Here is a 23,061-nt window from a genome sequence, read left to right as displayed (position 1 = left end):
TGTCAGCTCCACACCACTTGGGAATTCCTCCTGCACTGGAGAAACTGGTGTGCTATTCCCTGGGATACTGAAGTCAATGGAGTCATACCAGGAATGAATTTGGCTCTGCATATGTTTATGAATGAGGGATTTAGACTGTGGGGATAATTAGGATCTCACAGCTGTAGAGTAATAGAATGCAGGGCAACTGACTATTCGGAACTGTGTTGTTTCCAGAGACATGTTCATTTACAGTTTCTTAACATATAGTTTTCTAGCAAATAACTGGTCCCATGTCCCTGGGGAGTAGAAATTAATGCTGCTGGATCATGCATGTAACTTTAGCACCTTTGTGGCCAAGATGGAGCCTACTCTGCAGGCAGCTCTGGCCAGGAAAAGGCATGCGCAGGAACGCAGCAGGGAAAGTCCCTTCCACCCCAGGGGCACCTGTTTCAAACCCCCTGGAGTGAACACACACTCCGGGATAGTACAGTGACTACAGGAAAGGGAAATATTTATTTATAGAGGGATGATGGAGAAAAACAACAGGGGGAAAGAGAGGGGGAGCAGTAAAACAGGGGTACTTTCAACACAAGACCCCACAGGCCCAGTGGCACCACAGACTGAAAGGGCAGACACCAAGCAATGCATCTGCACTCAGAGTTCAGGAGTCCTGGGAAAAGTTCCAGTCTAGTGGTGAGTCTTGGGTGCTCCTCGTCATCTTCAGCGCCAGTGAACTTTCCCCAGAAAACCACTCCAGTACCCTCTTCTGCTGCTCGCTGCAAAACCACATAGTTAAGTGGGGGAGGGTGTCGCTCTAACTACAGACTCCCTCCTTATTCCCAATGCAGACACAGGCCCCAGTACTCATGGTCCCATACAGCTCTGGGCAGCAGTGATACTGGGTCCAGCTCTGGTTTGTCCTTCTTGGGCGACTCCTCCCTGGCACGGTGTTCCTCCTGCCTCCAGTCCTGGGCATCCCCGGACAGCTGCTCTGTCCTTCCCAGGCTTCGGGCAGGTTCTCAGTTGCTTCACTTTTGTGAGGGCCCACTTGGCTCACTGCAGCCTGTCTGTCTCAAGCTCCCAACACACCCTGTCACTCTCCCTCTCTGTTTCCTCACCCCTTCCCCAAATAGCACTTCCTCCTTCTGGAACAATCAGTATTTCTCCCCACAAGGCAAAGATTTAAAGGGACCATGCTCTCTAAAACCCCAAAGGGGTTACACTCTCTCCCTTCCAAAAGAAATAATCCTTGATGGCCCCATCAAGGTGGGCAAATTTAGGCCATGGAGAAGACCTAGGGCCCCCATTGGTCAGGAGCATCACCATCATCCAGCCCACTGGACCCTGAGAGATGGAACAGATTTCCCATGAGGCAACTCACCCACATGGTACCCCAGAGATCTGTAGGTCACTGAGTTCCCCCAAATGATTATATGTCAACACATACCTGGGCATCCCTTCCATGGAAGAAAGTCTAGGCTGGCTGTCAGGCATCGACTGAGGTGACACCACTGAACATGGGGACAAGATGCCGGGTCCTTGAGGCACAAAATCAAGGGTGCCTGCATTTAAAGTGGCTGTTTGGGGTACAGGATCCTCTTCCTCATTGGGCTCTTGGGGAGTCCCCATAGCTTCAGCCAGTGAGGCTTGTGGGACGCTTAGTGTGGGTTCTTTCCCCTCACCATCTCTTTGTGCAATGACAGGAGGATCCATTATGGTTGAGGACTCCCAAACAGGATGTTTGCCAAACCCCAGTTCATCCTCTCTCTCCAAGGAGCTGGGCGTTTGCTGAGACTGGGTATATCTCCATTGTTGGGACCACATCTGACTCGCAAGGCAGGGAGGTTCAGAATCTGTGGAAACATCCTCATGGGGGAACAATACTTGTCCTACAGCTAACAGATGATTCCAGTGGAGAGTTTTGGTGTGGCCATGACTGCCCTCCAGACATATCCAATACACTAGTAGATCCCCCAGTTTCTCCTTGATGACATACGGGTGTGACTCCCAATGATCTGCAATTTTGTGTTTTCCCTGTAATCCAAGATTTTGGGCCAACACTCGATCGCCAATCTGCAGTTCCTGTTGCCTCACTCGCCGATCATACTGGGTTTTTTTCATTTGATTCTGGTGATCAGAGACTTGCGTTGCTATCTGATACGCCTCCTTCAGTTGATCCCTTAGGCAAGCCACATACCTAAAACATGTTTCCGGGAATGCCCATCTTAAGACACTCCGAAACAGAGATTGACTGGCAACCGGGCTTCTCGACCAAACACCAGCATATATGGCATGTATCCAGTTGCATTGTGTCGAGTACAATTATAGTCATGTACCAAGGGGAGGCATCACAGGCCAACTGTAGAGGTAATGACAGATCAAAATGCGTCAGAGCCTCTGAATTTTACAATGTGGGTTTAGCTTTGTTAAATGCAACATTACAGACTTCAGTCCACTTCCAGACCTTATTCAAGTCAAGGAGTTCATGTAGTGGTTTTAGTAGTGTTGCCAACTGTGAAATAAACTTTCCATAAAAGTTCAATAGCCCTAAACAAGAGAAGTTGGCTTACATTTTGAGGAGGTGGCGCTTCCACAATAGTCTTGACTTTTGCAGTAGCCTTACAAAGGCCAGTAGAATCTATGATATGTCCCAAATATTCAACAGAGGGCTGGAAGAATTCACATTTGTCTCTGCAGACTCATAGGCCATATTCTTCCATTATTTGTACGGCAGTCTCCAAGTTCTTAAGGTGATCCTCCTCATTCTTGACCAGGATTTCATCAAGAGAGCACTGGACCCCTGACAAGCCACTCAAGATCTGGTCCATAGCTCTCTGGAACAAAATTGGAGAAGACATTATTCTGAAGGGCAAGCGACAGTATTGGTACAGCTCTTTATGTGTCACGATAGTCAACAGATCTTGGGACTTCTCATCATCATGCATCTGTAAATATGCCTGACTCAAATTAATCTTGCTGAACTTTTGTCCACCAGCCAAGCCAGCAAAGAGGTCATTGATGCGGGGAAGAGGGTATTGCTCTGCACACAACATCGGGTTAACAGTGACCTTAAAAGCCACACAAATCCGAATGGAATCATCTTTCTTCAATATTGGAATGATTGAGGTTGCCCATTGGCTGTGGGTAACTGGTACTCGGACTCCATTTTTGACCAGGCGCTCCAGGTCCACTTCAACTTTTGGCCTGATGGCATATGGCACAGTTCTGGCTTTCAGAAATTTTGGTTGGCTGTCAGGCTTAATGTTCAGTTTCACAGTGATTCCCTTCATACTTCCCAGGTCCTCTCCAAAAATAGCAGCATGTTTCTTTAATACAGCTGTCAGACCTGTTTCTTCTTTAGCCATCCTGTTCACTTCTGCCCAGTTCTGCTGGATCTTCCTAAGCCATGACCTTCCTATTAAGGCTGAGTAATTGCCTTCCACCACAAACAGTGGCAATTTAGCAGACTGTCTATTGAACTCCACCTTAACATCAGTAGTGCCCAACATGGGTACAGCTTTTCCAATGTACATCTTCAGAACAATTTTTGTCAGCTTAAGTGGGAGATGATTTAGCTTCTCTTTATACACAGTGTCTGAGACTAGTGAAACAGCTGTGCCGGTGTCCAGTTCAATGCATACAGGTTTATCTTCCAACAGCGGGGTTACCCAGTATTCATGTGAGCCCACTGCCATGGACAAGATATGAAGTGGCACTCCTTCTTCTGACTGAGTGTCACTTTGATCATTCTGAGTCTGTTCTACTGTGTACAGATTTTCCTCTTTGGTTTGCCAGACAGCAGGCTTATTTTTCTCTGATTTGCCTATTCTGTTTGACTCTTCTTTCTTTTGTTTGCAGGCACACTCAGTGTGTTCCTTTTTGCCACATTGTCAACACACTAGGTCTTTACACCAGCATTCTGATGCATGGTGACCCATCTTTCCACAACAGTAAAATTCCTAGCTCCCCATTGTCTTGTGGGCAGGTTCTTGTGACACCTTGTGCACTCTGATGAATGCACTGAGCTGTTGGGCTTCCTTTGCAGCCATCTCCATAGACCTTGCAATTTCAATGGCCTTCTGCCAGGTGAGCTGGACCTCTGTCAATAGGCGCTTCTATATTACTTCATTGTGCAGACCACACACTAACCTATCACAGAGGGAGTTATTTAACACATCATTAAATTAACAGTGCTCAGCAAACTTCTTCAGAGCTGCTACAAATTGCACAATTGTTTCACCTTCTTCTTGATTCCTTTTGTGGAACCTAAATCTGCAATTACCAGTAGTTTTGGAGAAAAATGTGTCTCCAGGATTTTCACAATGTCACTGTAAAATTTTGTCTCTGGCTTATCAGGGTGCACTAAACTGCGCAATAAGGTATAGATTTTAGCTCCTACAATACTTAAGAAAATGGGCACTTCTTTGCAACTGTAATTTCATTTGCAATAACAAAAAGCTGAAAATGCTCAGGATATGAGTTCCATTCCTCTAGAGTCTCATCAAAAGGTCCTATGGGCCCTGTAAATGTAGCCATTGCTACCCCTCTTTTTTTTTTTTTTTTTTTTAAATTTCTTTCTTTTGTCTTTTAGTGTCTTTTATTCCCGTGTGTTGGGGTCATTCACACACAAATGTTGGTGATTTCCATTCACTAGCACTGCTTTTGTTTCTTTCCCATTCCCAGTCAGTCTGCTTCTGGAACTGTCAGCATGAGCAGCCCAGCCCTCAAAACAGCAAAAATTTTTTTTTTTCTTACATTGCCTTTTACTTTTTTCCGGTGCAACACAGGTCGATTCCATCTTTCATCGCCATTTTTAATATGTTGAATCCTTTTTAATTGCTTGTATTCAGTGAGAGAAACCAGCACAGGATCACAGAGAGATGCAACACAGGGAGCGTCTTTATTGAACTAACACTAAAGCCAGCAAATTCAGCCAGGACTGGATGAGCTATCCCCTAATAGTCTAAGTCTATTGCTATGGCAACAAGCTAAGCTCTGTTGCTACAGCAAGCTAAGCTCTGTTGCTACAACAACCTAGGCAATTAGGCAAGACAAAAAATACACAACAGTTTATAAAGCTTTTCAAAAATGCACACCAGTAAGTATTGTTGCTATTATCGTATGCAACTTTAACTGCCCCATCCCATGCATGATATGTTCAGTGTCCACTGTTTAGGAGTAGAAATCCCAACCCTGCACCAGAGCCTGGCCCTACTGAATGGCAGTGCACAGAGCTGCTGTTGCCCTGTTGGGCCTTCTTATTGAACTATTACTTTTAAAATTCTGACTCATCCATTTTTATGCTAGTTGAATATTTATCCCAGTTCCTTCCATATTAAAATTGTGCCAAATCATGTGCAGCAGAGATTTCTTTAAATTAGCATGGTATACTATATGTGTGCAAGGAAGGGAGGGCAGGAGAGAGGTTACTTTGTGTCATGCTATTCCCACATCACATGACATGCCAACAATAAACTCCTTGATGTCAGGAGTTGGATTCTTGGCAGGATTTCCCAGGCCAGCAATGAAAGGAGATTACAGAAAGGGCTCATCCCTGCAGTCCTTAACTCAGGCACAATTTCCTTTAAAGCCAATGAGATATTTACCTCTGTGAGGTCTGTAGGATCAGACTCAGACAGGTTTTCCACGCCTGCAGAAATAGATTACCCAGGAATATTCAGTCATTTTGAGACACTTGTTTGTGGATTCAGACAGAGGATATTCTTCACTTGATATCTTCTGTAATGAATGCCACTTACTTCAAGGGGAAAAAAAGGAAGAGCTCTGAAATAAGCGAACAACCTGTTCAAACAGCCAGTCAGTTACTGCTGGATAGACCAACAAATACTTCATTGAGGACCTCAGAAATCTACTTAGAAAACTAAATCACTGTTGTAATGCTACATAAACTCTGACTTGACAGAAACAGGCATCTTTGATCTCCAGCATAAACATCCTGAATATGAGGATATGTAGCCATTTACACCCTGTTTCAATAGGATACTTAAGATCACGTCTAAAGCAGGTGGATTAGTCCTACTGATTTCACTGGGGACTAACAGGCCAATTCTGTGAGGAGCTGAGCACCTTGAACTGCTATGAATGTCTGAGGGAGATAAGTACACTGGGCACCTTGCAGAATCAAGCTTATTTGTTCCCTGTAAAAGCTACTCACTTTCTGAATTGTGATCAAACTTTTGATTATGGGATGGGAATTCCATGAAGTCCATTTTTGGAGCTGGCCTTGCTGAAAAAACCCAAATAAAAAGTATTTTCATCTTTTTGCTTTTCCCAAGCTGCAGAGTTTCCTGAAAATATTTCTATACCCCGTCTTTCTCTTCTACCAACCCCCCTCTTTTCTTTCTTTCTGCTTGATACTGGACCCAGCTTTAATGAATATGCTGCTGCCGATAGAATGGTAGCTGTATTTGTTTAATGAACCCATTCCAATGTGTTTAATTGCTGTATTATTTCCTTTGTCAGCACACTGGATAACAAAGATATTGTTATTTGACTAATGTTATAATGCTTGATTTAAATTATATTGGTAAATATGATATCAGCTTCAGAGAGGAACTACCAAGCAAACTATGGGGACTTGGGGATTGGTTTTTTCCCCCCCTGAGCAGTAATTACTGGTGGTAAATAAAGTTTCTTGACACCTAAAATGACTGCAGGGTCTCAATACGTGGATGAGATGATGGTGTAGGGAGGAGGGTTTTAGATTTATTAGGAACTGGGAACCCTTTTGGGAAAGGGGGAGACTATTCAGAACGGATGGGCTCCACCTAAACCAAAATGGAACTGGATTGCTAGCACATAAGATTAAAAAGGTCATAGAGCAGTTTTTAAACTAAGGACTAGGGGAAAACCGACAGGTGCGAAGGAGCACATGGTTCAGACAGAGACATCACTTAGGAGAGGATCTATTAATGGAGTGTCTCTATATCCTAGTAAGGAGGAAAGGATGGAAGAGGATAAAATATGGGTAGGATCTGATGAGAAATGAAAAAAGAGTCCCGTTCAATTACATCACATAATAGCAGACAGCTAAAAAGTGACAATATTTTCAAGTGCTTATAAACAAATGCTAGAAGTCTAAACCCTAAGATGGGTGAACTTAAGTGCCTGGTATTAAATGAGGCTATTGATATAATAGGCATCACAGAAACTTTGTGTAATGAGGATAATCAATGGGACACAGTAATACCAGTGTACAAAATATATATATTCAGAAATGCAAATCTATCCACAAAAGAGATACTTGTCTGGATTAAGGTGCAAATTGGGCTCCCCATTATACCTATAGAGTCCTATTAAAGTCAATGTTGCTAAACTGGTAACTGAGGGAAGAATTTAGCACTAATTGACATTAACCAAACATCATGAAAAATAGCAATTAAATTCAGTAAAATCATGAATGAATAAAACCAGGCCAGAACTGGGTGTTGACCTGGAAAAAAAGAAGACGTTTTCAAATAGGGCTTATCTGAAATCAGAAAGGAGGGGATTCCATATCCCTTTAGCTGCAGACTCAAAGATAGAAAAAGTATCTCTCCCTCATGCTTTTGCAAGTCCAGACTCCCACAGCCACATTCCCTCGAGACATCATATAGCAGGGCAGCATAGAGCACTGTATAGCAAAGAGCCAGAAATTCAGAAGATATTTGGGATCTGAATGCACCCACGCTATATAATCTGTGATCATTACTAGACTCAGACCCTGTGGATGCAATATCTGTGCGTTTCCAGCTCATTTTGCTGTACCACACAGCAGAAGAAAGGCAAGATTACAACAGGTCACTGGCAGGTCCTGCAGCATGCTCTGCTGCAGATAGGTTTGCACTTAGTAAGACATGGTGTATCAACTTGATCAGCCACAAGAGGACTAACTTCTTGCATCAGATACTGATGCTCTTTCATCACACTGTTCTGACAAAAAGATTGCAATCCAAGCTTGTAAACTGATGCAACAGCACTTACGGAGTTGGTAGCAAGGGAGTTAGATATGCCTGTGACAGAAAGGACTGAAAGAAGTATTTATAAACAAAATCTCTTGTAAGCGCCGAAATAAAAGAATGAAGAAGCAGATCTCCTGATGTAAATCAGTTAATACTTCAAAGAAAATGCGAGATAAAGTGACAGAATTGTGCAAATGTCTGCTGTCAAAAAGATACATTGATTGATCTTTAAAACAGGTACAATATCTAGGAAGTTTGGATACTTTATTAAAGGATCTACATGGAAAAAGCCTACACACGGGTCTTTAATTATACAAGTGAGATATTGGAATAGAGCACAAGTTCCCGTGAAAAGTTTGATTGGGTCTGTATACTTAGAAATATCCATGTGTATTTTTACCCTCTGAACCTGGTTGAAAATGCTGGGAAAAGATCTTGAGGTAAGCTATTTTGTAGGAGATAGGGGAATGTCTTGTGAGCTAAATTTAGGCTCTAGAAAGCATGCTATAATTTGTTTTATATGTAACCATTTGTTTCCAATATTCTTATTTTCTATCACTTGAATCTCTGTTCTTTGATAATAAGCTTATTCTTGTTTTCACTATATAGCTATCTAAGTGCTTGTGTTAAGCAGAGTGGTGTTCTTGAGGTGAACCTGGTAAGCTGGTGTGTAGAATTCCTTTGGCAGTAGTGAATCTGAGAGGTCTGTTAGTGTTCAGTGGAACAGGGGCTGGGTGCTCCAGAGGGATGCTTGGAAGACTCAGAGATTGGTGCATGCCTAGCACTAACATGTACAGAGAGAGTGAGGCCTGTGGAGGCCTGGAAAGCGATGCTTGTTACCAGAGCCTGGTGGAATCAGGGAGCTAATCCACAACAGGCACAGACAAGACTTTCTCACACTAAGGGCATGTGGTAGGTAGCAAGGTGCCTTAACCTTGGGTACTCCTGGGAAGAATCACAGCTACCAAGGCTATCTTGGGGATCCCTAGGGAGAGTCTATTTAAGCCCAAGAGGCCAGTTCAAGCCAAAGGAAAGACTAGCCAGGAACACTGGCATCTCACCCCAGGCATGCATCTGTCTCCCTCAAAAGGCCGCAGAAGATCTCAGGGAGGAGAGCAGGGTTTGCCTACCGGGGAAGGATTGGCCAAAGCATTGGGCCAGACTCTGATCTCATCCACCAAAAGCTGCTGATCTTTTTTTCATGTGGGCACCCTAATCATCTGTGCTGACACTGCCCATATATGGAGTCTCATATCTTATCTTATCCTATCCTCCAACCATACGTAAAGTACAACATAGCGTAGGGAAATCACACCATAATGAAGACTTTTTTTCCTTGCGGAGGGAAGTTGACACGTGCTGACAGTAGACTGGGTACTGTCTTAAGGGGGAGGGTGTGTAAGTGATTGGGGTTGACCCTTGGCATCAGCTTTGGAGGGAGGCCACGCCTCTTCACTACACACAATAAGAAGAGTCCCCGGAGACAAAGGCGGGGGTTGGCTCACATCAGTCTAGGTGCCCGGCCTTTCCGGCAGGGTGGATAACCAACAGTTAGGGGGCTGGTTGGTAACCAGGCAGTCAATTTGGAAGTCTATAGCCCCTGGCCTTTGGGGTGGGTGGGGCAGCCACTAACACAGTCTAGGGGTCACAGAGAAGGGGTGAGCACTAACACAGTCTAGGGCTCATAGGCAACGTGGTCAAGCACCAGTGAGGCTTCACAGACTGGGGTGATGCTACTACCCTAGAGGTAGGATGGCAAGGGGTGGGAGGAGGACACAGGACCTCCCAAATCCATCGTGTCCCAGCCCAGGGCTGTGACAGTGGCAGAACGCTCTGCCACTGGGTCGACAGGACTCCAGTCACAACTCGCCAACCAGTGCTCAGGCACAAGCACAGCCAGACTGTGACCAGCTACCCCTGGGCTACTTCCTCAGCCCTCTTCACAATGTACCTGCCTCCAAGGGTTGTCATCAGCCTCAACAGGGTACGTTACCCATTTCAGTCCCAGTAGCTCCTCGACATTGGGGTTATCGAGTGGCTTCCGTGAGTCCTCAGTACAGCCAGCGTCCTTGCCGGGCTCTCACTCCAGCAACAGGCCAGAGACTTCTTTTTTTTTTCTTCAGCTGCTCTCCACTGAATGAGCTGCAGAGTATTGCTTTTATACTTCCTTTTCCTGTCCCATCCCTGCACTTCCAGTGAATGGGTCGTGTTGTATCCAGGCCTCCCCAACAGATGGCGTGGGTTGGTCGGCCCCTCGGCATCGGCCTTGGAGGGAGAGGCCACACCGCTTCGCTACAGGGTGCGTGATGGGATATAAAATCCCCGCAGTGGCCAGGAAAGTATTAACGAGCTGAGGTGGGCTCAATCAGCCCCTCCCTGCTAAACTTGCAGTTGGTATCAGACTTGGAGAGATGGCTTATAAAGGGAGAACCCAGCTTCATTGGGGGCTGAGTGGGAAGCAGGGCATATCTCTAATGTTCACTTGTGAGGGAGGTTTGACTGTGGCTAGGAGCAGTTTGAGAGACTGTTGCCTGTCACAGCTGCCCTCAGGAAAGGTAGGCCTGAGTGGGTTTAGTTTGATTTATGATAGCAACACAGAATATTATCATGATCTCACTTTTTATTCCCTTTACTTCTCACCCCAATTAATCTTAACAATGTTTTGTTCATAGGAAGTGAATTTTTGGCTTGTTTACCCAAAATTCAGTCATTTTGTGACAAAATTAGTTGGCAGTGGCAGCAGTAATTTATAAAGGTTAGGTCATCCACACAGAGCAAAGGTACAACACTATAATGACTTGGGTGACCAATCACAGCTGGAATATTCAGTGATGATTATTGAATACTCAAAAAAAAAAAAAAAAACAACCCCAAAAAACCTGCAGTGAGCAGTTACACATAGTCCATTGGCCGGAATTTTTTCACATAAACATTCACTGAGCAATTCTAAATAGCGAATATATTGGTGAAAATTTCAGCCTGTTCACAGTCAAATGTAGAAGAGGATTAAATGCTAAATTTACTGAATAAATTATTTGGCCAGCTCCATGTGTTCCTTTTTCCAGTACAGATTTATGCATGTTATTCACTTGAGTGGTCCCAATGAATTCAGTCAGTCAACCTATGTGAGTAAAGTAGTTCATGTGCATAGGTCAGTATGATCAGAGCTTTAGATACTAAGGTGATATGAACATTATAAATATCTCAAATAGGCAGAGAATGTGTGTATTAGTCAATGAAACAAAAACTATACTGGCTACTGTGGCATTATTCATGCTTGGAACAGGAATAACAGGATTGTCAAGATTATTACTGTAAATAACTGTAAATATAATAATAATTAATAAATTAGGACACACAACAGCTTAAATATTTTAAAAGTATTTAACTATGTAACTTGATACAAAACAATTGCACAGGTACCGTTTGAGATGAGTGTAGCGTGCATTCATATTCTCTGTAACTTAGCACTCTTTTATATGCAGCTGGGGAACTTAGGAACATAGGAATTGCGAGATTGGATCAGATCAGTGATCCATTTAGCTCCACAGCCCGTCTCTGGCCAGTACCACATGCTTTAGTTTAGAGGAAGATGCAACAATACTGAAGTAGGCAGTCAGGGAAGAACACACCCAAAAGGAAAGTTTCTTTCAACCTGCTTCAGTTAGAGGTTGGCTTATGCTCTGAGACATGAGGATTTATATACTTTCCAATTACTTTTTGTAAATAAGTCTATCTAATGTACCTATGGAAGATTTTAATATTCATATAAACATTTAGTATTTTTTTTTTAAATCTACTGAACTCAGTGATACTGTGGCAATGATTTCCATGGGCTAATTACACATTATGGAAATGTGATGTCTTTCCGTTTCATAGAATGCTCCCTTGTGTTTGTATTGTGAGACGGTAAATAAGAGTGCCCAATTTACCTTCTCCTTATCATTCACTGTCTATATTACATACCTCTTTCAAACTTTTCTTATTTAGCTCCTTTCTAAACAATTTTACTCTTTTCATGCCTCTAATTTTTGTTGCCTCTTTGAATGCCTCTTAGAATGTCTTTTCTGAGAGGGGGTGACCAAATATGAACAAAATATTGCACGTGATGGGGTACCATGTAGCTATATGTGGCATTTCACTATTTTCTCTGTCATTATCCATCTATTACTTATGTATCTTGACCTGTTTGCTTTTGTGACTGATTTGGCACATTCAGCAAGGGATTTCAGCATCCACAATGATGCCTGAATTTCTTTTTTGAGATGCACACTAAAATGTCATTAAGAAAGTTAAAGTTGCACAGTGAGACGCATAAAACCTAGGAAATGCCAAGATAAAAGGATGTACATCTTACATGTCTTAAAATGGTATAAGACAGTATTGTTATACAAGAAAATCTGTATCCTGACTTCTTGTTAAATACAGACACTGTGATAATGCACCTCTTTCATCATGTCTGAGCTCAGCTTTTTTCCCTTGGGCTCTAATGGGGCCTGGGGTAAATCAGTCCCACTCCAAAGGTTTAATATTTCACATTGGTCTATTTACAGTGCTTTACAGGGTAGACCTTAGGGGTGGCCTGAGGGCTTCGTTAAACAAAAACCAAGGAAATGTAATTCTTCTGAACTCCCACTGGAATACTGCTTCTTATGTTGGCTACCAAGCTCTAGCCACTCTCTTTAATTCACGCTGGGCCTCTCTTGAAACAGAAATAAATACAAGATTTCTCCTTACAGGGGAAAACAGCTCTTTACCTAGGAGCAGCCTTTCCCCCTCACTGCCCACAACCTTCTAAATTTGTTTCTCATCCCTCCTCTTTTCTCTCTCGCTGAAGAGGTTTTTAAAGGTCACATGCTGCCCTTGATTAGACACAGGTGTCCATAATTAACTTGAACTCACCTCTTTCAGTTCATAGAAAAAAGAACTTTAACTATTCCAAGACTGATATACTTGCCTTAAACCACCCTTCCAGAGCTGTCAGGTCTGACTTTGTCATCATATATGTGATATAGATATTATTTCACTTTTCTTGTATCCAGAGCCGCTTTGGTTTCTGTTCCCAAGTTTGTTGAGTGTGCATATGTTAGATGTGTTTCTGTTTTGCATGGATTTGCATTCTCCTGAGATTTATTCTAAGTTTTGACTTCCTCTGAATTCTAAGTGAAATTTAGAACAAAATGCTGTTTTAACTGGCTTGGGGGCAAAAATATGAAAAAAACCCACGTATCACACGGTTTCAGCCTAAAACTATACATTGGTGCAGATTCATGTAAAACTCAGCCCAAACCCAATGTCTCCTGATATCTAGGTTTGATTATGAAGGCTTTGTAAGATCTGCATCCATTCACCACATCACTGCATCTCCTCACTTATCAGTCCTTATTCCCTATGTACAGTTTAATGAAACTGTAGGAAACTTTCCTACAAACCTGTACTTTAAGAGTGGGTAAAACTTGGGACAAAATAATTTGATTTGCTTAAAACAGCTTTCTATTCATGAACACTAGATGTCAGTGTAAACAAAGAATTAGCACTTCATGAGTTAGGGTGGACTTAATCCCAACCTAGTGGGTCAGCGCAAGGCCTGTGATCCCTCTTAAACATAAAGAGGAAGATATGGGCCTGATCTACACTTAAAAGTTAAATCGACATAGCTCTGGTGCTCGGGGGTGTGAAAAAATTCACACTTTGACTGCTATGGCTATGCCTCCTTAACCCCCGATGTAGACACAGCTAGATAAGTGGTAGACTGTTTCCACTGAGCTAGCTACCATTGCTCAGGGAGGTGCAGTTCCTACAGCAATGAAGAAACTATCTATCTTTCTATCGATGTAAAGATTATTTATACTACAGCAACATAGCTATAGAGCTGTAGCTGTGCTGCTGTAGTGCCCATAGTGTAGACATGGCCTTAAATGATGCATAGTCATTTGACTGGCTTTCTGCACAAAGAAACTGCAATTCACTCATAAGACATAAGTACCACATATCTCCCAAACACGTCCAATATTCCACTGGTCTATATGGAGTTCTACTTTATTATTAATTATGTTGATAATAATTATTATTATATTTGTTTTACATTAAGTATTCCTAGGGACCCCAATCAAGGATCAGAGCCCTATTGTGCCATGCAGCGAGACTTTCTAAACTGCACCCTATCAAATGATGCAGAAAATGCAGTATTGCCAAGTCCGAGCCACAAAAAATCATGAGACTGGCTTGGAGGGGAAGGGGAGTTTGAGTTTGAGGGTTTTTTTCAGTCTGTCCTTTGAGACATTAGGTGCATGCAGGTCAAATTTTGAAGCTTTTCTCTGTAACCAGGAGAGATAGAAACCTACTCTTTTTTTAAATGAAAACTCAGTCTCACATTTATGATTCCAGGACTAGGGGCTTTCAAAAAACCACTAAATATTGAGAGGCTTGGGATAGATCACTAGAGTTGATCACACTGAAAATGATTGTGTAAAAACTTCATCAGAAAGCAGAATTATTTTGTGATCCTAGAAAACGGGAGGTTCATCTATTTCTTGATTTACAATGGTACCATAACTTACATGTGCCATAAAGGACACCCTCAGAACTTTTCACATCCTGTCACAGTAACCACATTTAGTATCAACACCTCAAATGCATTTTGGAAAGACATCATTGTAACAAGGCTAAATTAACAACAACAGCAAAAAATCTCATGCTTCAGGGTATAAACAGGTCATTGAGACTTTCATCAGAAATCTCCTCCTTCCCCCCACATACAATGTCAGCTAGCTAGGTGCAGCATGCTCAACCATCAGAACAGACAGCTCCTGTCCATCCCTCCAAGAGCACAGAAGGCCTCATAGGCAGCAAAACCAACATGTGTTCACTGTGCAGGGGCAGGAAGAAGATGAGTGGAGTCCCTGCAGCAGATCCAAAATCCCTGTATATTGAGTTTTGCTTTGCAGGAATTCCATCTATATTATTGTAGTATGGTTTTGGGGTGGGCTGGGCAGGCTGGTTAGGGTAGTGTAGGGCTAGGGCAGGAAGGATCACGGTGGATCTATTTCTACACAGCTTCATCAATCAATCAATCCTGCTCACAGAAGCAGCTGTCTCTATCATGGAGGCTATTACAACCCTGTACTATTGTTCTCAAAGAAGCCTAGAGGAAGGATTCCATTCTCCTTGTCCATCATAGAACCTTCCTGCACCAACTCTCTTTACTCAGGCTTGGTGTAGGGACTACGAAATGGGTCACAGGTGTGATGTGATGGACTAATAGTATGATGTGGTATGGCAAATGCTGCTTCTAATCTAATTTATTCTAGGAATTCACTGAATGGAACAGAGGGTCTATTATCTCCTTGATACTTGAGGGATTTATATATATAAACTTCTGTTAATGCAAAAGGGAGTTCTCTACATAAATCTTCCACCCACCAAGACAGTAACTGACACAATAGCTTATGAGTGATAGAATGAATTCATTACTTCCTTAGCCTGAAGCACTCTTGTGTGCTACCCTTTACAATTTGCAAAATATATATGGCATATGCTATTCTGCCAGACAGATGAATGGTTGTGGGTGGAATAATAGCCACTGGAGTCAGTGCATGTTGATTTCTGCCGTGTAACCAGAGTATTAGCCTTTTATAACCCGGACCCACATAAGGTGACTGGGCCAGGAAACAAATAGTCTCATACCCGCATTTGTGTGTGTCAGAGCCTTATTTGATTGTGATAGCATGTTCACCCTACACTAGGCCTGAAAGGATTAAGGAAGCTTAGAAAGGGCCAGTTAGTGAGACAGCCACACATGAGGGTTTAGGCTGGAGAAGCAACCCCTGACTGTAAGATGGAGTTCAGCTGAGCAGGTGTGGGCTGGGCTGGGCTAGTATAAAGCCGGGGAGCTGGCAGCAGAAATGGCTGTAGTAAGGAAGTCTGCAACCATCCTACATGTATTAGAGAGAGAAGGAGGGAGCTTAGGAAAAGACTAGGAGCCTGGCTCTGAGGGAAGGGTATAACCTGAAAGCCAGTGGGAGGTGAGTAGGAAGCAGGCAAAGAAGAAAGCAGCAAGTCTGGGGACTGAGCAGACCTTAGCTGTGTGTAATAGGGTCCCTGGGTTGGAGCTGGGAATAGTGGGTGGGCCTGGGTTCTCCTACCATCCACTGATAGAGTGATGTTGCCTGGACATTAGGTTCAGTGAGACTCTAAACCCCAGAAGGGGAAACCACTTAATGATCTGTCTAGAAGCCTGAGTCATAAAGAAGAAGCTGCAGTGCCTGGAGTGAGAGAAGGGCTGCAGAGTGAGTGAGAGAGACAGTGATAAAGTGCAGCTGCAAGAAGGAGTGCTGGTATGACAGAGCTAATCCCTAGAACCACCAGGAGGTGGAGCTGCATAACAGAGTAAAGTACCTTGTGACCACGATTTATAATGTTATCTGTAGTTTCCAAAGCTTTACTGCTCAAGATCTTTATTGCTATCAGGATTTCCCTGAAATAGACATAGCTTCAAACGAAACTTACAGGCTTGATTTGCAACTTAACAGTCAACTTCCACTGAAGTCAATGGTAGTGTAGAGTGCTCAGCACCTTGCAGGTGATGGCTTTGGTCAGAGGCTATTTAACAAGATCTTACTGTAGCACTTATTTTTATGACTCACCACTGAGTTTTCTAGGTAACAAACTTTAGAATGTTTTCTTTAATTTGGCTGCTTTAATAACCAAAGATGATAGTCAGTTTAAAAATTGCCATAAACAAAAATAATTGAAATGCTTGTACCATCTTTGTAACAGTTCTTTTCAAATGTATTTTGATAGGTTTAAAGGAGCACTCGCTATATTTTAAACACATATCCTGGCGTGACAGAAGGCCCTACAAAAGAACTGTTGGGAACACATCCTTCTTCCATAGCTGGAGGTATCTCTGCAGAACTGGTATAATGTTCTTTAATCAGAAACATTAATTTACATTTTTTTTGTTTGACCGAGCAGGTTTGATGGGCGATGTGTGATGCTTCACTATTGCCAACAAGCATTCAAAAATCATGAGTCAGACCACCTGGAATCATAAAAGTGCCTTAAAAGTTTGAACTGCTGCTTCTTTCCTCTCTGATTTGAACCTTTAGGTTACACTTGGGTTATATTTTCAGGCTGTTATCTGCAACCATGAGTGCTAAAAACAGACTTTTTGTTTAGAAGAAGAGTGAAATTCTTATGCAATCATTCGACTCCAGGAATTTGAAATACAAACACATACTATCATGACAGTTGGCAGCACAGGCCTTGATCCTGTACCATGTAGTGGCCACTTGGCACCAGCACAAAGCGATAGCCAGTGGATCTAACCTTGGAATATCTCCTCTCCCCAGGGGAATTCTCAGGTGAGCCTGAGTTTCTCTGCCACCTCTCTCCTGGCTGCCAGCATGAGAGATGCAGATGGAGAGAAGGGGTGGTGATTAGGGACTACCTGTGCACAGGGGATACCTGGTTGCCTTCAGGGTCTTTTTGGCCATTGGCAGCTGGTGGAGGCTCGAGCAGCTGTGTTTGAGGACTGGCCTTCCACAAACTAGCCCCAGGAAGTGGTAAAGCTGGTAGCTGGTTAAAAGGAGTTAATGATTGAGCAAATAAAATGTCTATAGCTGAAGCCAGGTAGGTGAGGGGAGCATGTGTGAGGGGACGGCCGGCCCCTTACTGAAACTTAGTGGGGGTTTTTGGTTGGTCCTCTCCCAGCAAAAGAAAGGGGAAGAGCGAAATCAAGATCCTGAAACTGAGTCCCCCAGGCCAACGGGGAAAGTCCAATGCTCCAGGTCAGTCTGATTGACTGGGCAGGCAGGCTAATGAGGGAGTCAGGGTCCTGGGGTCCTGTCTTCTCTGTGATTCCCTCTTGCTACCACCAGAGCAAGTGTCTGACCTGCTGCATCTCTGCAGCACAGCCAGGGCTTCGGAAAGAGGTCCGCTACATGTGGAGAACAGACTGTGAACTTCCCTTACCTTCCAGAGACGCTGGACGTGTGGTGTCCCTGTGCCCACAAAATGGCATTAGGTGTTTTCCCATTTATTCCTTATTTTTTAAATTAGCTGCTGTTTAATAAATTGTTTTTGCTTTGAACTATGTGCAAGCATCAGTGGGTCAGAGAAGTGTCCAGTGCAGTCAGAGCACCCCAGAGTGGGGATATCATAGCCCCCGCTGTAAGGGGCCACAACAAGATTTGGAGTCGAGCTTTCCAGGAGTCCTGGGCCCAGCCTTGTCAGAGTTACATGGACTCTTCCACTCTCCCATGCAGCAGGAGAGTCCTTGACCTCAGGCAGGCCTCTGGGTAAAAGGAGTGTGGATGCAGATCCTTTCACTAGCCAATTCCACCAGGGTACTATATGAGCCAGGAAAGTTCCCCACAATAGCGGGACCATTCTCCTGCTTACACATGTTTCAGCCCCACCTAAGGGGAGGACCTGGGGAACCCCCCCCTTCCCGAATGGCTGCTTTCCCAGACTCCGTCTCTGATTGCCTGCTTTTCCCTCTTCCCACCTTTGGGAGTTATAAGCTGCCATGCAGACAGTGCTCTCTTCCCCTTCCCTCAGGAGAATTACTCACACAGGAGGGGAGACAGGATGTGGGAGTAAAGAGCCCAGCAGCGCAGGGCAGTTCTGCTCCTTCCCCTCCTGTAAGTAAAGCCAACTCTTCTGCTTCTCCTTCCCTGCAACAGTCATCCTGGGATGGGGGAAAAGAGGATCCCCCAGGCCTAGGAAGGGAGGGGAAGAAGCTCCTAGAGCTTCAGAAAGAACAAAGTTGAGCATGGAGTGCAGAACTGGTGGGGGGCCTGGGAGGCACAACTGATGTGATGTGATGTCATTTCTATGTTCAATAATAACAAATAATAAAACCTCCAAAACAGACAAACAGACCTCTACATTTTTCATATTACTTTAGGCACTGGGGCCCAGGATTGGGGGAATGAAAAAGGCCTTTGTGCTTCTCTTCCTCAGATGCAATAAGTGCTCCTTGGCCACAGCTAAAGACCTGGATCTTAGTCTACGGATTCATTACAAATATGAGGATTCCTGTGAAAAATCCTTACCATTGATCACGCTCAAGCCTCAGCCAATTGATCCTGCTCCATGGGGAGGCAATATGTAATTGTTCCACCTTTGTTTTCGGTGTTCTGCACCTTTCCATTTCCAAGGACTGCGCTGCCAGCAGAGGCAGGCAGTTAACTTCTCTTTTGTGTATTTCAATCTGTTCCAGAAGAAAGATACACAGTATGTTTGCTAAAGGAGACATCACCTTTGTTCACTTTTATCTTGTTCTTACTATAAACAAAGTTTGTTCTGTCTGAAAGTATATGGTAACGCCTGTGTTTAGGAAAACAAAGCAAATGGTGGTTTTGTTATTGCCTTCTATTGGAACAGGATTGGGCCCATCTCTAAAACACCGGGATTCCAGATGTAGAACGTTTCCAAAGCTGACATTTTCTGTTAGCCTCTTCAGTAACAATTGACCGACAAAGGGAAGCTTGTTTTATCATTGAAAAGTAAAACTGAAACAATGGGGGAGAGGTTTTGAACGAAGCTCAGCTATTGTGTGCTGCCTTTCAATGCTATTAGATATAGCAATCCTCCCATATGCAATCATTCTTATACTATCTGATCCAGTGTTTCTCAGACTGTTCCCTGGCGGCTTCATTCACTTCTGAGAGAGGCTCAAAGGAAGCAAGGAGAAATGGGTGCACAGGGCTGGTCTATCTATACTTAGAGAAAGTGTTTTTGCTTATGTCTCAACAAAACCAGAATCTGTGTTTACACAGAGTGTAGCACAAGACATCCTGATCGGAGCTTCTGAGAACTACCACAAAATTAAGGAGTAATATTAATACTAATTAAGTATCCCCCTTTGATTTTTGCTACATTTGAAGCTTGCACTTTAAATAATATGCAAGTTGTTCATTTCGTTGTTCAGTTTTGTGAACTGGGGAGGAATATATTATTTAGTGTAAGAATAATCTTTGCCACATGATGGCATCAGAATCCACTTTGAGAAAATTTGGCTGTCATTGCTGGGAAACATTTACAGCTTTTAGCAAGCTGATTGTTACAGAGCCACAGTACATCAAAAAATGAAGCACTGGCAGCATTTGAATAGCTTTTTTTCATTGTGGGGGCTAAGTGGCACAGTGGGTTTGTGCCGTAGTTTTTTTTTCTTCTGGAGAGCTGGGCTTACATCCTGTCTTAGCTCATAAATGAAAGCGAGTTGGGTGGTCTCATCCTAGTTCCCATTCGTGCCCATCACAAAATCTGCCACACAATTTGGCAAGACTGGTAGTCTCTGCTTGGGAGAGAAATAGAATTAGACTAGAAAGGGTGCCACAGGTCAACAGCAAGGTGAACTGGCACAACTGCGTGGGGAAATTTGAGTAGCACCTGCTCACACTGAGCTAATGGTAGGTACTCTCTGTCATCGGTACTAAGTTCACTCTCCATTTTAAAAACATTGCCATTTTGGTTTATCTTCTATGAGCCATTTCAGATGGTCTTGTCTTTGTTGTCACTCCTGTTAGCATTAATGGGAGTTTTATCTGAGTAAGGACTGATGGTTCTGTTTTCATGCATCACAGCAAGGAACAATTAAGTTAAATTTTATTTTAAAGTGAACTTAGTTTAGCTCTTCATTTATACACCGAGCAGCACCTATAGCATAGACCAGCGGTTCTCAACCGGTGGTAGACGGAAGAAGGCTGGGTGGTACGTGAGGCGTACCGCGCCGCCGAATGAGCCGCAGCCGGAAAGGCCCTCCCACCCACCCTTGCGAAACTCTGCCGCCGAAAAGGGGAAACGGCGGAAGGGTCCCCCTGCCTTTTTTCCCCGAGTGGTACTCTGGTCAGGTACAGGCAGGTCAAGTGGTATTTGACCTGACTGTACCTGACCCGAGTGGTACTCGGGGAAAAAAGGTTGAGGACCGCTGGCATAGACCATGGCAGGTCAGGCTCCCCTTAAATGTCTGCACTGGAAGCACCACCTCTAGGGAAGGTTTAGAGGGTAGCCAAGCCTCTATCTAGGTATTTATATGACCTCTGTCACCATAGTATATGAGCACCACCACAATCTTCAGTGTATTTATCCTCACAACAGCCCTGTGAGGCAAGGAAGTACTATTATCCTCATTTTACAGATGGGGAATTGAGGCACAGAGAGGCTAAATAACTTGCCCAAGGTCACACAGGCAATTTGTGGTGGAGAAGAGAATTGAACCTGGAGTTACCAAGACACACTCCAGTGCTATAATCAATGGAACATCTTGCCTCCATGTTGAAGCCAACCTTTGGTGTCTCAATCCAGGATGCTAATTACAATAACTTACATATCATTAAAAAGTTATAAGTAGCACTGTATCTTATATGTTTTATACAAAGAAGAGATACATATGTAATCCAGAATTTGCCACAGAAAAAAATGGATGCTGTCCAGCAACAGCGTGCTTCTTCCTTTCTCCATATTACTTCACCCTGGTCTTGCACTGTTATGTCTCTCTCCAAACAGCCATAAAACAGCAGAACAATCTCTCATTCCTGAAGTAGGTTTGTGTTACAAGTGTAAGAGGACACATTCTTTCCTTAGCTGGAGACATTCCCTGCACACTTTACAGGTTCTTTGAACATTTAAAAATTTAAAAGTTCATATTTATAAAGAAGGAAGAATTGTATTTCTTATCTTTCTCCAATTTCACAAAGAAACAAAATATGGCCTAACTTTAAAATCAGAAATAGTTCTGCTCTCGTGCATGTAGATCCAGAGGAATGAGGAGACTTAAGGGAGAAACTAAGCTGAGATGAGTTGTTTCCCTTTGGGAAACAAAGACTTAGAGCTATTCTGAGTGGGAGAAGAGGGGCAATAATGAGGGAGTTTGGAAGAGAGGGAAACTGGAGAAATGAAGATAAGAACGGATAGAGAAAACAGGACAAAAGAGGGGAGTAGGGGTAATGGAGAGCCATGGAAAATAGAGGAGGCATTGAGAAGAAGGAAAATGGTGAAGGAATAGACATAAGTCTTTGTAGCCCTATAAATAATAGTTGGCTAACAATGGGGAGAATATCAGGAAAAGACGAATTTATTTATTATCATTTCTTAAAGGAGTCTAGAGGAAACTACTAAAAAATCAAATGACAACACTGACAAAGGAAATGAGAAATAGTAGCTATGGGGAAATCAGAAATACAAGGTGCCTGAAGAATAGAGGAGCAATGAGTCATATTGAGCCACAAACTTTGTTTTCAGAGGCAAATGTTCCTGCAGTGAATTTTGGGTGTTTCACACTCTTCTGTTGGTGGATGCATTTGGGAGTTCTCTTTATAAGGGCTCAGACGGCCAGTTGTGTGTGTTGGGACTAATGTTTCTTCTGACTCAGGGCTGTGAATCTTGCTGCCTTTGCAGATATTTTTTTGTTGTTGCAAGTCTGTTTCTGATGTTGCTTGATGCTACACTCCATGTATTCTGCTTTCTCCTTCTCTCCATTTGTTACTCCATACTTCCACTTTATGCTAATCTTTCAATTCTATGATGCCATTAAGAGTTGCAAGGGGATTAGCCACTCAGCTCTCATTATTTATTCTAAGCTGGGAAACAGTGCAGTTCCATCACACAGGAAGTAAAGTGTGCTGCTGAATAGATGATTGGCAGCAGGCACATTGTAACTTGCTATTTTATCAAGGATGTGGTTGAACAAACACGTGGATGTTAGTTGAACAAAATGGCATTTCTCATAATGGAGTATAAACTTCACTGTGGAATTTATGAGAGTACAGTATTTCAAACAGGGAGACAGAAGCACTTTGCTCTGTCCATAATTGATTTTCTACATGAATGATCATTTCCCTTTATGCTCTCTCATGCTATTTCACAGACATAAACTCTTGTCTCTGAATAGGGTGTTCATTATGTACCCCAACTCCAAAATAAAAGAGCTATTGAAAACTGTAAATGTCAGGACTCTTTAACCAGTGAACGGGGCACTGTTTAACAGGTAAAACAATTGTGTCGGTGGGACCTCCAAGTGATAAACTAAACCCTTGTCTTTAGCTGTGCCAATGGTGATAATAACTCTAGAAATAAAAGGCCCTTTAATTAATCTATAATCAGTCTGAAT

At 43.1% G+C, this 23,061-nt stretch overlaps 1 long non-coding RNA gene across 2 annotated transcripts; it reads left to right on the top strand.

Annotated features, from left to right (window-relative positions):
• Positions 1-15,858: 15,858 nt before the first annotated feature.
• LOC137151210 (uncharacterized) lies at positions 15,859-19,515 on the top strand. Of its 2 annotated transcripts, none has more exons than XR_010919210.1 (3): positions 15,859-15,967; positions 16,746-16,845; positions 18,912-19,515. It is a non-coding gene; the product is annotated as an uncharacterized lncRNA (long non-coding RNA). The 2 variants fall into 2 exon arrangements; XR_010919211.1 differs by having other exon boundaries at positions 16,746-16,862.
• The last annotated feature ends 3,546 nt before the right edge of the window (positions 19,516-23,061 follow it).

This window comes from Emydura macquarii, unplaced genomic scaffold (assembly GCF_026122565.2).
Source record: "Emydura macquarii macquarii isolate MOO-44397 ecotype Brisbane River unplaced genomic scaffold, CSIRO-AGI_Emac_v2 contig_1045, whole genome shotgun sequence".
In the NCBI taxonomy this organism is placed as follows: domain Eukaryota; kingdom Metazoa; phylum Chordata; order Testudines; family Chelidae; genus Emydura; species Emydura macquarii.
The sequence above is the reverse complement of the archived record's forward strand: the minus strand, read 5'-3'. Positions and strand labels throughout refer to the sequence as shown.